Source organism: Haemaphysalis longicornis, unplaced genomic scaffold (assembly GCF_048455015.1).
Source record: "Haemaphysalis longicornis isolate Haplotype H1 unplaced genomic scaffold, Haemaphysalis longicornis Haplotype H1 scaffold_14, whole genome shotgun sequence".
Lineage (NCBI taxonomy): Eukaryota > Metazoa > Arthropoda > Arachnida > Ixodida > Ixodidae > Haemaphysalis > Haemaphysalis longicornis.
Window position 1 is genome coordinate 2,779,016 of NW_027526245.1, and position 15,282 is coordinate 2,794,297.

A 15,282-nucleotide genomic window follows, 5' to 3' on the forward strand; every position below is an offset into this window, starting at 1 on the left:
CTGTATTTGATAAGGTGACTGGTCCCAATTTCGTTTTTCCCAGACGCTCGTTTTTTTATAGGGCAGTGGCTTCTCCGGTTTCATCAAAGGTATTGTAACACACATTATAAAGATTCTTGCTGCTCTTATCGTAAATGTCGGGAGGGTGAGTCTCATATTTAATTTCGCTACGCATACAAAGACGAAAGGGGCGCTAACAGGGCTGGGTCGAGGCGCCTCGTCCCAGTCGTGTAAGCGTCGCATTTGCCTATGTATACGTAGCACCATTCGATATGAAACATCAACAAATAGACCCATTCTACGTCTTTTTGGGAGGGTGAAGCCTGCCCTATATATTGCCCTAATGATTGTGTTTATTTGGCCTTCTTCAGTGCGCTAAAGTTTCTTGTACGGCAGGCTGTACAATATCATCGGGCTCATTATCTGTGCCTTTGTAAGTTTTATTATTCCTTTCATCCCCACTCTTCCCCTGCAAAGATTTTCAACAATGTGGGCCAAATGGTCAAAAAATTTATGTATTGTCATGATCGTAAGGTTGCCTCTGCCTGTTCTCTGTGGGGCCATGCCAAGGATTCTTACGTGGCTTTTCTCTGTGATCACATGCATGCGGCCTATTTTAAGTGCTTTTAAGTGACCACGTGGCTCCATTCATCGTTTGACGAACAAGCTGACTTTGGTGACAGGGCCGCGAAAAATTCTAAAAGTTATTTCAAAATTTGTGGAATAATACGCCATACACTCTCTTTTATTTCTTCTTCGGACGCATTTTAGTTTATTTCTGGTTATGGCCTAGGCGTTCCTTGGTTTTTTAGAGCCTGGCGTTAATATTTCACCTATTTTCAAATAGGTAACCAATGTTAGTGCCGGTATCATTTTTTGGTAGTCGGAGAGGCGTTTTGGGGAAGGGAGGGGGTGGGCGGGCGAAAGTTGCAGCACGGCTGGAGACCATATCTGCCCAGCAGGCGACTACACAGGAATCGTAGAACGAACGTCCCTGCTCAGGCTCAATGCCAGCTTAAATCACGTGCATTCTTTTTGGCTCGGCCGTAGCGTTATTCTCCTCCTTTCCACCACCGCATTACCGGTGCTTTGTACTCCCGATTCCGGCGAGCCCTCGTATCTGGCTACCTCAGTTGCAGTTTCCTGTTAGCATGGATAAGTTACTTCCCTGGACACTTGATGGGCACGGCTGATATGGGATGGCTAGTTCACTGCAGAATAAAAAAATGAACCTAATAACGCTTTCGCGTTAAAAGGCAAATCCCTGACAAGTACCGTAGGCAAGTGACTGATTAACCGACTGATCCAGGCCCTACTGAAACTGTTGCACGTAGAAATTTCAGATTTCGGAAGTATTTTCTGATCATGGCGTAGGGACATTCTAAGGGCGAATTACACCCGTAATACACCTGTAATACACCCTAGTAGGAGAAGTACACTTATAATGCAGTAAAAACACCAATTGTATTCCGGCAATTATGTACATGACACTTGTCCATAGTGCTATCAAACTGGTTTTTTATGATACACGTTACCTGCATGAGTATCCAAAAACTAGTTTCACGCTTTCGCACCAACCGACACTTGTTTCTAAAATCCTGGTTCGGGGAGTAAATTGGGTGTTTTTTTTCGGGTTCCTAAATGTCTCTTCGGATACGTCGATGTTTATATGGTTTTGAATATTTAGAATTATGTCTTGCTGGCAAATGTTTCTTAAAAAAACGTAAAAAAAAAAACAAATGTAAGGGTATTGTCCCTAAGACTAGACCACAATGGCAAGAGAGACTTTGTTTCAAAATACACCCCCAACATTTACCATGATGTGGTACCCTTGTACATGGAGGGCGTTCTTAGAAATTGCAACGTCAATACAATCAAATTTCCCAAAGATACTTATCAGTAATTTTTTATATCAGAGGCCTATTGAATGTTCGTTACGTTTGCTAGTAGACGTAACCTGTACGAATGTCAAAAGGCTGTTTTACGATACTTTCTCTAACGAATCCCTACAGGGACTAATTTGAATTTTGGCAAATAACGTGTTCTTGAAAAGCTCTCAAAGAAGCTCAACCCGCTCATATACCACATCGGTTTTTACTTCAAATGTGGCCGACACAAATGCCTAGAACCCCATTTGAGGGGTTTTGTCTTCTGAAACACGCAACATGGCGGACGCGATCTTTTGAGTCCGCGTTTCTCCGCAGTGAGTATGAGTAAGATATCATCGCTCAGCACAATGCGCTAGACCGGCACACTTGCATTTCCAGAACTTCATTTGGATTACGTCGTAGGAGCTCAACTAAGCTGTATTCATTTTTATGCCGCCCTAAGGAAGAGACAACCACTGGACGCGTAGCCGCTTGCTTTGACACAAAAAACGTCAAATGATGACGTTTTTTGCCGCGTAACTACCACTGCCGCGTAACTATGCCCTGCCGCGTAACTACCACTTGCCTATACCCCTTTTTCGATTCCCCTCCTCTATCGCAACTATATAGGTAGTTTTCATTTAAAAGCTGAGCGGGCGATTTCTCCGCTTGACAACAGTGAAAACCGCCCTGTCGGTGGCCACTGCGCCAGCGCATGCGCCCGCATCTTTGCGCCCGCATCTCGCAGAAAAGAAAACACACCTGCGTCCATCTGCTGCATTTCAACCCCATTATCTGTAGTGGCGTCAACAGATTTATTATTAATCGCACTCACATTGTGGGGTAGCGCTCTACCGGCCCTCGAGCACTTCGAATCCCCCGAAGATGAAACCGCTGCTGCGAACGGCGCGTATAAGTTCGACGACGCCGCCGCCGTGGATGTCGAAGCAAGTGCACCCGCACCGTATTCACGACTTTATGTCTGGTAAGTGCCCTCTATTACCTGGTTGAATGCAAAAACCGAATAATGTTTTTTTGAGAAATGTTTCACCCATACGCAGATTTAGCGCTGGCTTTCACGTGCGCTAAAAGCTTCACACTTAGCAAAACAACTCCCCACTGACATTGGAGCACCACGGCTGGCAATCAGCTGATATGGAGCGGCGACTTCATACGCGTCTGGAAATAGGTAGATCGTACTGTGATGCACTCAACAGTACTTGGCGTCGAGGTATTACTTTGCGTTCAGTGAGCAGTTGCTGCTGTCTAACGTACCACCGCGCTCACGTTGCAACCTTTGTGCCACGACCGACTCCCACTCGCTAACATGTGTGCGCAGAGGCTGGGGTTGAATTGCAGTAAGGTTGTCACACTCATGAGCGGAATCATGAATTTTTGCGTAGCGGTGAGATGTTTGAGTGGCGCCCCCTGGCTGTGACGTCGTCTTAGGGACTCGCGCCGCTGTCATCTGCTACACTCCACTTGTGAGGCGCTAGAAATTACCCGCTTCGATGGTTTAGTGCATTCAAAAGCGGGTTCCTAGTTATTCAGTTATTTTTGCCAGCTTCCGACACATCTGAATAACTTCACGCTGTATCCCCCGCAAGTTTGCAACTCACGAGGATAGACAGAACAACTTTCTTCACATCATCGGTCGGAAGATCGTGTGTAACTCGTCCCTTCTACCTTATTCCCGAGGTTCGGCGCTCAGATCTCCTACATAAGCATTCAAAATGCGTAGGGTTGCCTACTGTATTTTCGAGGTGCCCTTATGAAGACTCAACAGTCTAATGCTGCGTACCAAGCAGCGGGCCCCCACACGCGTATCGCACAGGAGAAATAAAGCGGCTGTCTTCTATTTCTTTCATTGTTGTTGTTGACTTGTATCAGACCGATGTTTTGTGTGTGTGTCTGTGTGATGCCCAACGCATAAATTTTTCTGCACCGTCTCAAACGTCTTATTAGTAGGTTTGTGGATGTTTCGGAGGCTCACAAAGGTCGTGTGGATATTTTGCTGTATGCAATGCATTCCGTTCTTCACAAATTCGCTATCGTTATGGCCGCGTGGAAGAAGATGCATATCCGCAGCGTGTGTTGTTTATTCACATGCAAACGCCATGAGAAGGTTCGAGCTACGCCACCGGGATCGTGCCACAAACAACGTTGTCCATAGTAATCATGGAAGAAAGAAAAGTTAGGAGAGGCCTTGACGTCACATTTGTGAAGCCGAGTCCCGCCATGACTTGAGCCCACGGAGCCCAGCACTCTATCCCATCATCCTTTGCTGTCTCCGGTTTGATTTGACTAACATGGCGTCGCCCTGCCCTCCCGCTTCGAAGTGAAAACAGCTTCGTCGCTGATTCCTCGGTGCGATGTCCTGTTCTAAGCTGTTTATTTCGCCTTCAATTTGCGAATTCTAACCCTCACCCAAAGTTTCAATCAGAAAACGGCCTTAGTTTTTGAGATAGAAGGACGATGTTTCAGCTCTCAAGCCTGGCAAAGTAGCGTTTGTCGTCGTCATAGCAACAGGCTCGCGGGATGGCGAACGCAGACGACGGGAGCATTGTTTGGGGTCCTACAGCACTGCGGTCTTTGCTCGCTACGTCTCAGCAGCGATAAATTTCACTTCTCTTCACAACGAAACACAGTGAGCAAAGAACGAACTGTGGCTCTCGCCAACGCTGAGCGAAGGGGATTTTGCCTGCAGGTCGCCGGCGGCGGCAGCGGCTCGCTCCGCCGATCTCGACGCGACGTAAGCGCCGCTGCGGCCGCGGTACGAGTTAAGGCCGCCTCCGACGGCGGAGTTTTCAAACTGGCCTAATCTAAAAACGTTTGTCGTAGCGACTGCGCTGGTTTGCAAGCGTAGCGAGGTAGCCACATACCAAGCGCCTTAAAAATTTGTCCGTTTTATTTGCCCAAATTTGCCGCCGCAGTTGTAAACAAGTAAGCAACATTGTCTATGGGCTCAAGAAAAATCACGTGACTTCCTCCACACTTTTCGCAATGCACGGGGGTGCTAGGGGCCTCTCCTGAGTATTCTTTCCTCCATGATAGTAATCGTAGGCGGCTTTCGTGCTCGCAATTTCTATCGTAAGCAATGTTATTACAATGAACTGACTCTCAAAAGGAACAATTATTACATAATTTCGGTGTTGAAGGCTTGATATACTCACTAGCCAACGCAAGAAATAGTATACGTGCATATATTACAAGAATCGAAATCGTTGGATATTTCCAAGCAGCTCTTTATTGTTTCCAACCCTTCCAGGCCTAAAGAACAAATCCTGGCCTACTCGGTATGATGTTCTATGAATTGAAAAAGATCACTACTACTGTCTTCTTTTGGACTGAGGACCCGTCCCACTAATCAGCTCGATTTTACTGTTAAATAAAGTTTTCTCCTTCTCATACTCCTCCGGGTCCTCTTCTTATTGAGTGCAGTTTTTCTATAACGCATATCTGAATATTGGGAAGATATGGGTGTTGTAAATGTACCGAAATATCCATCCAGGTGTGAACAAACATGGTGTTACTGTATCTTTATTGGAGACGTGCCTCGCTTTGCTCAATAAAAATCCATACTGGTTAGAAACTTGGTATAAAACCAGCCCGCGCCTAGACACTGTGCGTTACTTCGAACGCCAACTAGTTTTTGCAGCCCATAATGTATGTCGCCATACTTCCGTTCCGCGGCAACATAAAGTGATGCGATAGAATACTTTCGAGCGCTCAGCAATGTTGCGAAAACTAAGATTACGGGGAATAGTAGTGCCTTCTGCCAAAGCAAACAGCCCCGAATGCCTGGAATTTGTTTTGGTGTGGTATTTTCGCTGTTGTCGGTTTTAGCAGCTTGCTGTTCCCTTTGTTTGAAAGATTGCTTCATAGAGAAGCTGACGCCCAGCTTCGACTCTTTGCGCTTCGCACAGGACCGGCTTCACAAGGAATGCGGTGAAGCCGGTAATGTTTGTTCCGTAGCGATACCAAAACTATATTTTTACTCATCCCTTTACCTGGTGTATTCGATTTTAAACCTACCATTATGATAAAAAGTTGCGCACATGGAAAATCTAGTGCGGACGAGCATCAAAAGTTAACCGAGAGCAAATAATGAGCAAGTAGTGCGAGCCCGAGTGAAGCAGACGACAAAATCGAGAATCCCTAAGCCGACGTCACGGAGGCGTTCTTCGCAGCGCCGCCCGTGATCGCCCTCACCGCCAGTTGCGGTACAACTGACTATCGAATCGTTCGCACACGCCTTGCGCGGAAACACAAGGTCACGTCACCGCCCGCGGCCTGCCTGGTCGCCATGAAGGCATGGAGGAGAAGAGGGGTAGCTGATGCGGAGGCCGTGCGCACAACATCCCCTAGCAACAGACGCTTGGCCACTGATATGGCGGCGCGCTCGCATGGTTGCCTGCTTGAATTCCACGCCAATAAATGCCTGCTATAGTTTCGTTGCAGGCAATAATATGTCTGCTTTGGCAGCGCTCAATAATGATTATAATTAGAGGCCCTCTTTTTGTATCGGAACGTGGGTTGTCATCAACCGACTAGCTTGCGTTATTTTACTTATTTGCCCTATACTTAACTAACCTAATTGGTTAGCTTGGCTCCCTGTTCCCCTCCCCGGTTTTAAACTCCCTTCGCTTCCCCCCCCCTTCCTGCCCTTGCACCCCTGTTTACGTCCTCCCGTACTCTTCTAAATTCTAATTCGGTATATATACTCTTCCTACGCCCCACGCCCTCCCCTACTTTTCTTCCACCACCACTCCAGCCGCTTCTGCGTCACATCTATGGCCCTTCCGTTCAGGCTTCTCATCAACCAAATTCCAAAGCCTCCATCAACGTCGCTTCCCCATCGTCCCGCCGTGGTAGTATCTCTGTTCAGCCAATGACAATATGCTCCGTGGTTTCCCGATCCCTGCCGCAGCATACACAAGTTTCGTCCTGCTGCCTGTAGTTAGCCGTGTATGCCCGTGTTCTCAGACACCCCGCCCGTGAAATACAAGGTTGGACGAAATCTCCTCTGGTCGGATAAGAGACTGAACAAGGCTTTCGTATGGAAGTAGAAACGTCTTTTTACCTTTTTAAATAAACCTTTGGTCGATGATCACCAGTTTCTTAAACTATGAACCCCGCCCTTACTTCAAAGAGCAATGCACTGTCTGTCGTATTGCCATAGAAACCTTCCTTCAACATTTATAGTTTCTCTGTTATATAAGTCTCCTGGGTTTTTAGATGCGACGCTGAGAGCATCTCTTGTCGGCGGCCCTGTCCTTCCTACGTGCGTCCGTTGTTGTCCGCGTGCGTCCGTTGTTGTTGTCCGCAGCCACTCTCCCCCTCTCCTTTCCGATAGCGAACACTCTCTCGCGAGGGGCATTGGATTGGATTTCATTGGATTGGCTTGGCTTGGCTTGGCTTGGCTTAGCTTGACTTGGCTTGGGTTGGCTTGGATTGGATTGGATTGGATTAAAGTTGATTGTGTTGGAATGTGTTGCGTCATAGCCGCGGAACTCTCCCTCTCCGCGGTCTCCTATCCTTCGGGCGCGCTGCGCATAAAACCGGTGTGGCGCTCTCCAGTGACCTTTTGGTCGCCGGTTGCTCTCCGCTAGCGCTTGACAACCACTCAGTGTCGCATCACACCAGGGTTCCCGCGAGGGGAGGTGGGCGTAATATTTTTTTTTTCATTTCCATTCTCTTTACTCAGTTCGTCGTGTCTGCTGCTTTTACCTGATTGTTAACTGTTGTGTGTACCCCACCATCCCCTACGGAATTTTCGTTCCGCTTGGACAGCTGTCTGGTCCACCGTCTCCACCGAGGGTCAATGCGTGTCCATGCGCTTGCTCGCAGTGCTCGCGCGCCAACTATCGGCATCACGCCAATTCTTAAGACTGTTTTCTCAACGCGTTTGTTTTATTTTGCTATCGTAAAAGGCAATAGACCATATCCTTGCATTTAAAAAGTACCTGCTATGCTTTCCCCTGCAGGTATCCCAAAAAACCAAATCGTCTCTAAAATTTGAGTGCCAGTCACAATATGCAAGGTTGGACACTGACGCCAAACTATATTAAAAATGTTTCCGCGAGGTGGTGTATACATCACTGAAAAATTTTAGTGCGATAAACACAGCAAGCCTGGATATAAGGAGGGCAGGACAAGCGCTCACTCTCAACTCAATTTATTGCAAGCGTCGTCACTTTTAAACACATTCGTTAATTGGAAGGCTCATGGGCAGGTCGACCCAGAGACGAGAAAAATAAATAGGCACATTCAAAGCGAAGCTTGTGAAAACGCAATTTTATTGCCCGTGTAAAGGCACAGAAGTCGGGCGAATGAACAGTTCCACCTTTTTCTTGATTTAAAATGCTTCTAACAGAACCCGGGTTACAGTGTCCTCGCTTCTGCTAAGATTTTTTATCTGCTCCAAGAAAGGCTCGCACTCGTACGTTTTGCACTGCGCAAATATACGCGCGTACGTCTTGCTATTTAGACAGGGATTATGCGTGTGTGCCCTTTTTTTCAGACATCTCCGTCTGGACGGCATACGCCTCGCCGCAAGATAGGATAAACTCAGGCCATCCAAAGACAAAAGTCATAAGTGTCTGGGCATGATTCTTTTAGGACTTTTATGTCTTAGCTTCTAAGAAGTTTGTGCCCACAGACGGAAAAGTTTGCGACAGGCGGAAAACATTTTAGCCACTCTTCATCTTTCTGCCACCTTCCTCAAGTTGTGCACCCCTATGTACATAGCGAAGTACCACTGGTTTCTTCTTGAACAGGTCTGGCGGTCTTCGGTATCCATGGCCTTTGACGTTATAAAATAAGGCCTTCACAGCACCCACCAATACGGCACTTCAGTCGCAAACCGACTGCAGTCAATCGAGCTGGCGGTCAGAGCTGTCGTGAGCAGTGTGTAGGCATTACGTATTCAGTGCAAACTCAAAAGCCAGAGATGCTATAGCTACTTTGCCTGCCTTATAACGAGCTGGAGCATCGGCAAATAGCTCTTTATTATGGCCCATTATCACTTTTGTATTGTAACAAAAAATATTTTTATACCTAAGAATCAGATGCTTTTTTTGCTTGGCAGTTTTTTTTTCCAATTTGAAACGAAGATTCTCCTACTTCTTGGTAGGGCTTTATAGCTTTCACTATATTATGCTAAGGGCCTACCAAATAGTAGGGTGCGATTTAAAAGTCACGTAGAATGCCGATTGCCGACTGGCAAGTTATTACATATGCTTTCTCTTCCGCTTGGCAGTGCACTTCGCAGTCAACACACAACACTGCTCCTCTTGCATCTAAATCATACGGGTGATCAGACAATGTGAAAATATTAAGGAAACATGGTGGTATGGAGTTCTGCAAGGAACGTTGTAACACAATTATCAGTGCCGCGGCTCCAAACTTTCAAAAGCCACATCGCCTGAGGCGTGGCTTCGGCCGGCACACATTTGTAGCATTAAGAAAGATAGGAGGGTGCTCTTGTTTCCTTGCTGGACCTTGATCGGGACAATCCGGATAATCTATTTGGCATTTAGAACAGTAGCAGTGTTCGCAATACAGCTTATCACATTCTGGAGGGGGCCTGTCTCGTGCCATACCTTGAACACGTAGTTCACACAGTATTCTCTCTCTATCTGGAACAGAAGATAAGGGACAAGGCGGTAAATATTGGGACGCGTAAACATAATACATACGAACAATTTAGACGCTCCAACCACAGTATATTGTGCGACAATAGCATGCAGTTCAAATTATAAAGCGTCGTTTAATTCAACTATGCTCTTAAGGGGAATCCTGTGAGTATGATAGGACTTGCTGGACTAGCAGAAGAAGCCATCGGGTATACGCTATGGTCAAAAACTTCACCTTTTACTATAGGATATTGCGTTTTGTAATTCACTGGTGCAGGTACATGCAGCTCTTGGGTATGTGACAGTATTTTAGAACTAATGCGCAACTGCTTAGGCTTAGCAAAACGCCTTTATGTCTCATTTCGTAAACGGATAAACGCAGAACAAAGTGCCCTGACTACAATAAGTATGTCGCGAACCGCCGGGCATAGCGAAATGCCAGAGCAACATGCCTACTATGGTAGGTTTTCAGCAAGGAGGAATAAAAATTTTAGGAGGGAGCATGATGTCAGGCGGCCCAGTTTTGGCAATCCAACCTCCTCTGAAACCACATTCTCCTCTCCTCGGGCTCCTCCTGCGCAATGCATCATGGAAGATGCACCACTCCCAGGCCTGCGGTAGCCTTTAGTGGCACCGGCTAGCTGCCCGTGAAGCTGGAGCCGAACAGCGTCGCCGAGCTGGCGTACGAGTTTTTCGCCAGCGTTGCGCTCCTACCCTCGTATCGTGGAAGTACTGCCGCTGTTTAAAGCGACACGTGACTTAGATCCCATGCTCAGGAAGCACCTTCACTTGCTGCGAGCCGAATTTTACTTCTCACGGTTATCGCTCGAAACACCACCGGCTTTGCGCGAACGCGCCACCGTAAACGTTCACAAGCATGGAGCGGCCTACTGGTGTGTGGTGTTTGCCAGGTGTGCTTTGACGCTTGAGTTTGGAATTCTGATGGGAGCTATCGCACCGCCTTCTCTTTACATCATAGCGCTGTAACGAGTATCCTATCAGCTAAGAGGTGGTACGAAAAGCTTTAGTTTCGCTCGCATGCGCATTTGCATACGTTCGCCTTATCGGTGCTCCGGCATGGTGGCACGTTGCACGTGCCACAATTGTCGTGATGACGTGTGTGGCGCGTTGCTGTCTCCTTCAGTGCAATGAAAAACAAAAGGTGCAGAACCAATGTTGGGTGCGGGCGCAGGAAGAAAGGATCATTTTCCACCTCACGCGGGCTGGGTTGTCCGAGGACGGCTAAATCCGAGCGACAGGTGTACGGGAAAAACTAATCCTAAATTACGTAAGGAGGTGAAAAGATAAAACGACCAGAACCAAGAAAGAGGGGTGTGTTTTGTGAAATAAAATATAAGGCACAAATATCGTACTCTGTCATCTCCACTTTTGCACGGTGGCGGCACAGAACACTTCGACTGCGGCGTGAACTACCACGGATACCAAAGCTCAGTAATAAGGATGTTTTTTGTCTCTCCCGTCCGACCACTTCGTCTGCAAGATCAGCCCGCAGCGCGTTGAGGGTTGCAGGCAGCGCTGCGCGCGACGACCGGACGGCGGCTTGTCGCCGAAACCCCAATACCCGGAAGAACCGGCAGCCGAACGCACCGACGAGAGAGAGAGAGAAAGAGAGAGAGAGAGAGAGAGAAGTGATTTGGTGGAAGAGAGGAAAGGAAAGTTCACTGGGATTATTATTGAGCTCAGCAAGGAGCTCACCTGCTTAAAACCCAGTGCGGGGGAGGACAAAGAGGGTATAAAAGACTCGAGATGAGGTTAGGGGCGGAATAGAAAAGATGTGAAAGAGAAAGAGAGGAAGAAAAGGGAGAGAGTAAAGACAAAGGGGGGCATTACATAGGCGATCGCGGCACAACTGTTCGGCGCCAGTGTTTGTTCAGTAGCCACTGCTACAGGCGCTGGGTTAGTCCGGTGGCCTCGCGGTATGCCAGGAGGTGGCTGAATACTTCCCGACGCGAGCTGGCAGGACCCGTCTGGAACAGCAGGTCCTGGAGTTTGTGTCTGGCCCGTACGAGACGCTAGAGGGCAGCCTGCAGCACTGCTCTGTGTGCTGCATACTGGGGGCAGAAAAAAAATGGAAAAATTGAATGTTCCCTACAAAATAAAAGCAACCTAAATAAAAACGGGAACAACCCTGCACCAGCTGTGCTATAGCAGGTTAATGCCGATCAGAAAACAGAGCAGGTGCTCCAGCGTCTAGAGTTCGAAGCAGTCGGCACAGTCGGTGGAGGCGCATCGTCCTTGGTGGGTGCAGCAGGGCCGCCTACTCGCAACACTGCAGGCGCATCCGCAACAGCAGGCTCCGGAAGTCCCTGGTTAGGCGCCTAGGCAGAACAGGCAGGGCCTGGCCATAAACTACTCGAGTGTCCGGGTGTGTAACCAGGGCCATTCGAACCGCCAGGATTTGGCGTTGGGCGTCGAACGCCGTCACGCCCTGGGAGGCGGGGGTCCTGGCTGGTGGGCGCCCTTCGCTAGGGCGTGGGCCGCCTCATTGCTAGGGATGCCAGTGTGGGCCGGCAGCCAGTGTAGCCGCACGGTGAAGCCACGAGAGGCCACCGCGTGCAGCTCGGCCGACAGCGACCACCCCACGTGTCCACTGGAGCTTGTTGGTTGGTCAGCCAACTAAAGCCGCAGGAGGGCATTGTAGTCTGGGCCTGCCCGCTCGAGCAGCAGGTCCGCAGCCAGGTGCAGGCCAGCAAACTCTGCAGTGGTGGACGTGGAGGGGAAGGGCAGGCAGCACACCCGGCTGGCGCCAAGTGCCAGGGGCGGTGCAGGCAGCTGCCGCGTTGCCCCTGAGGAGTAGCGCCGACCCGTCCGTGAAGACGTGAAGTCTGGCGTTGTGTTAAAGCAAGGCGGCCACCTCCTGGTAGATGGGCTGGTGTGGAGCGGACCTCTTTCTGCGCACACCAGGCAGCCTGGTGATGATGTCTAGGGCCTCTCCTGTGCCAGGCAGTGGACGCTCCAGAGGGGGTCCCTGCGGCACCACGATGCCCTCCTCGTAGATGAGCAGCAGGATGCCCATCTGCGAGGTTGGGCGGGCACGAAACCGCTGCATCAGGGTGGCCCCGTCTGAGCTTTTTTCAGGCGTTCAATGTGGCGCAGGCCCGCCTGGAAGGCCCGCAGCTCAATTGTCCAGGTGGCTGACTCAGTGTATGTGGCCGTCACAGGAGATCGTCGTGGTAGGCCCAGGCACAGCCGGATGGCACGGCGTTGGTCGAGCTCGATCTCCTTCCACCGCAGTTGCTTCAGGTGGACGAGGAGCAGCGCGTACAGCACGGCCGTGGAGGCCTTGCTGTGGAAGACGCGCTGCGCAACCTGGTGGTAGCCGCCGTTGCCTTGCGCCAGCCGCCTCCGCACGCCCTGCTGCACCGCCGCAGTGCGCTGCCGCAGTTCCCGCACAGCTGGTAGCCATGACAGCCGGGAGTCAATGAGCAGCCCCAGGTATTTCACCAGGCGCCGCGATGGGAGGGGCTGGCCATTGAGGGTGGTAGGTGGCGTTGTTCTGCGGGCCCCGGCGCCTCTCGGGTGCACCATCATGGCGTACGTCGTCTCCTCCGAGACCTGTAGTCCACGACTTGACAGGAAGGCATCCACTGCTCCCAGCGCCGCCTGCAGGCACGCGCTCACGTGCTTGCCCAATCTGGTAAGCCTATGTGTCCAGATGGCGACATCGTTCGTGTAGACTACTATCACCACTGGATACCGGAGCCCAGCGGGGATGCAGTCAGGGGGGGAGCCAGAACTAAGTTGAACAGGAACGGGCTCAGCACACTCCCCTGGAGCACCCCAGAACAGACGTTCCGTGGGCCGCTGGTCGCCTAGCCGACCTTCACCCGAAGGGTCCGGGCAGATAGGAACACCTGCACATAGCTTCTGACGTGCCCCACGGCGCCCATGCCGTCCAGGATGGCGCTGTGACGGACTGCTTCGAAGGCCGCCTTCATGTCGGGCAGCACCAGGTAGGCCACCTCCCTGGCATGGCGGGTCTGCTCGAGCATGAAGACGACGTCCGCCAGCGAGTCAGCTGTGCAGCGGTGCCTCCTGTAGCCACTCTGCTGCTCTGGGAACACCGCTCGCCGGTCGGCAATCCATTGCAGGGGGGCCAGGACTGTGCTCTCCATGAGCTTCCCTGCAGCGGATGTCAGGCACACCGGTCGGTAGGACCCAGGCTCCGTGGGGGGCTTGCCAACCTTCAGGATCAGCGACATGAGTCACACCAACCAGTGTGGCGAAAGGACTCCCGTCGTCCAAACCAGGTTGAAGAGCAGCAGTAGTGGCCCCAGGTGGGTAACGTCCAGGTTGCAAAGAATCTGGTAGATAACCCGTCGATTCCTGCAGCACTCCTGCGCTTGGGGCCGCGGCCAAGGGCAGCCCGCAGCTCTCGCAGGGTGAGCTCTGCCGAGCAGAGTGCCACCACCTGGAGTCAAGTGAAACGGCTGGAGCTGGTTTCAGGACAGGAGCACCTGGTGCCTTGTAGTGGCGGCATGTGCCCCCGATGAATGAACGACTAGACAACTTGAGTGCCCATCGGAACAAAAGACCCTTTATTCCAACTTGCGCGTGCTTATATACCTAAACAACACTGGCGCCACCTGCGGCAGTGATCGGGGAACCGAAATCAAATATACAAATATACAACACATTCCCTTCCTTAAAAACAGCTATATGAATCATTAATGTAGTAGGTTAGTATGTTAGTACATATGCAAAAATACTATTCAAAAATACAAACTGTACAATGAACACAGCTATATAGTATTACAAAATCACATCATTTACAAAAGAAATCCACCACACTGGATATGTCCGTTCCATTCGCTTTAGCACAACTTCGCTTGCTACACGGTGTAGCCATAACGCTCTGGTGGTAGTCTCTTTCTTGGTGGTTGCACACTGCGTTGTTGTGTGACTGCTCCTGGAGACTTGGCCGACTGCGTCGCAGCAGGCGACTTGTGCGCCTGCGTAGCCGACGGAGACATGCGTGCCTGCGCAGCCGAAGGAGCCGTGGGCGCCTGCGCAGCGTGCTCAGGAGACGTGGGCGCCTGCCCAGCCGACGGAGACGTGGGCGCCTGCGCAGCCGAAGGAGCAGCAGCTAAAGTCGTCGTAGTTATCTCTGGGGTGGGGCCCTCACATGTAGGCAGAGATCCTCCTCCCCTAATGTACCGTTCCTCCCCACGTATAAAGGGCGGCCGAGGCTCGTGGCACCTTTCAGAACTTCGACGCATTCCACGTTTTGCCGTCAGCCAGGCGGAAAGAGGATGGTCCCTTCCTGCTGATCACTTCTGTTGGGTGACTGAATTCCAAGTCGCCTTTAAATCTAGTAGTGGGTATCTTCACTCTGACGAAGACACCAACGTCAACTCTGGTTTCTCTTGCAGCCCTCCGAGCGTCCGTGTATCGTTTGCGGCTCTGTTGCTTTTGCTTCACCCGCTCACGTAAACGCTGGAGTTCCGAGTGAGGGTCATCAAAGAAGGTGACCGACGGATGCCCGACGACATCCAACCGAGATCTTGGCAGCCGCCCGTGTAGCAGAACAGCTGGAGCCCTTGCCGTTGTAGCATGCGATGTCCATCGGTAAACACCCAGGTACTCTGTCACCGCCTGGCGCAAGGGTCGCTGCTCAAGAACCACCACTTGAATGAAGCTTTTTAATACTCTGTTAAAGCGCTCCACTTGGCCGTTCACTTGTGGATAGTATACTGACGAATGTTTGACCTGGATGCCACGATCTTGAAGCAATGCCTCAAACTCCCGAGATACAA

The 15,282-nt window shown here is 50.4% G+C and overlaps 1 long non-coding RNA gene across 1 annotated transcript in view; it reads right to left on the minus strand.

Moving 5' to 3' along the window:
* Positions 1-8,150: 8,150 nt before the first annotated feature.
* Positions 8,151-15,282, minus strand: part of LOC144164952 (uncharacterized) — a 38,818-nt gene continuing 31,686 nt past the window's right edge. The window contains exon 2 of the long non-coding RNA XR_013321265.1: positions 8,151-9,508. This is a non-coding gene — a long non-coding RNA (uncharacterized LOC144164952). The remainder of the gene's footprint in view (positions 9,509-15,282) is intronic.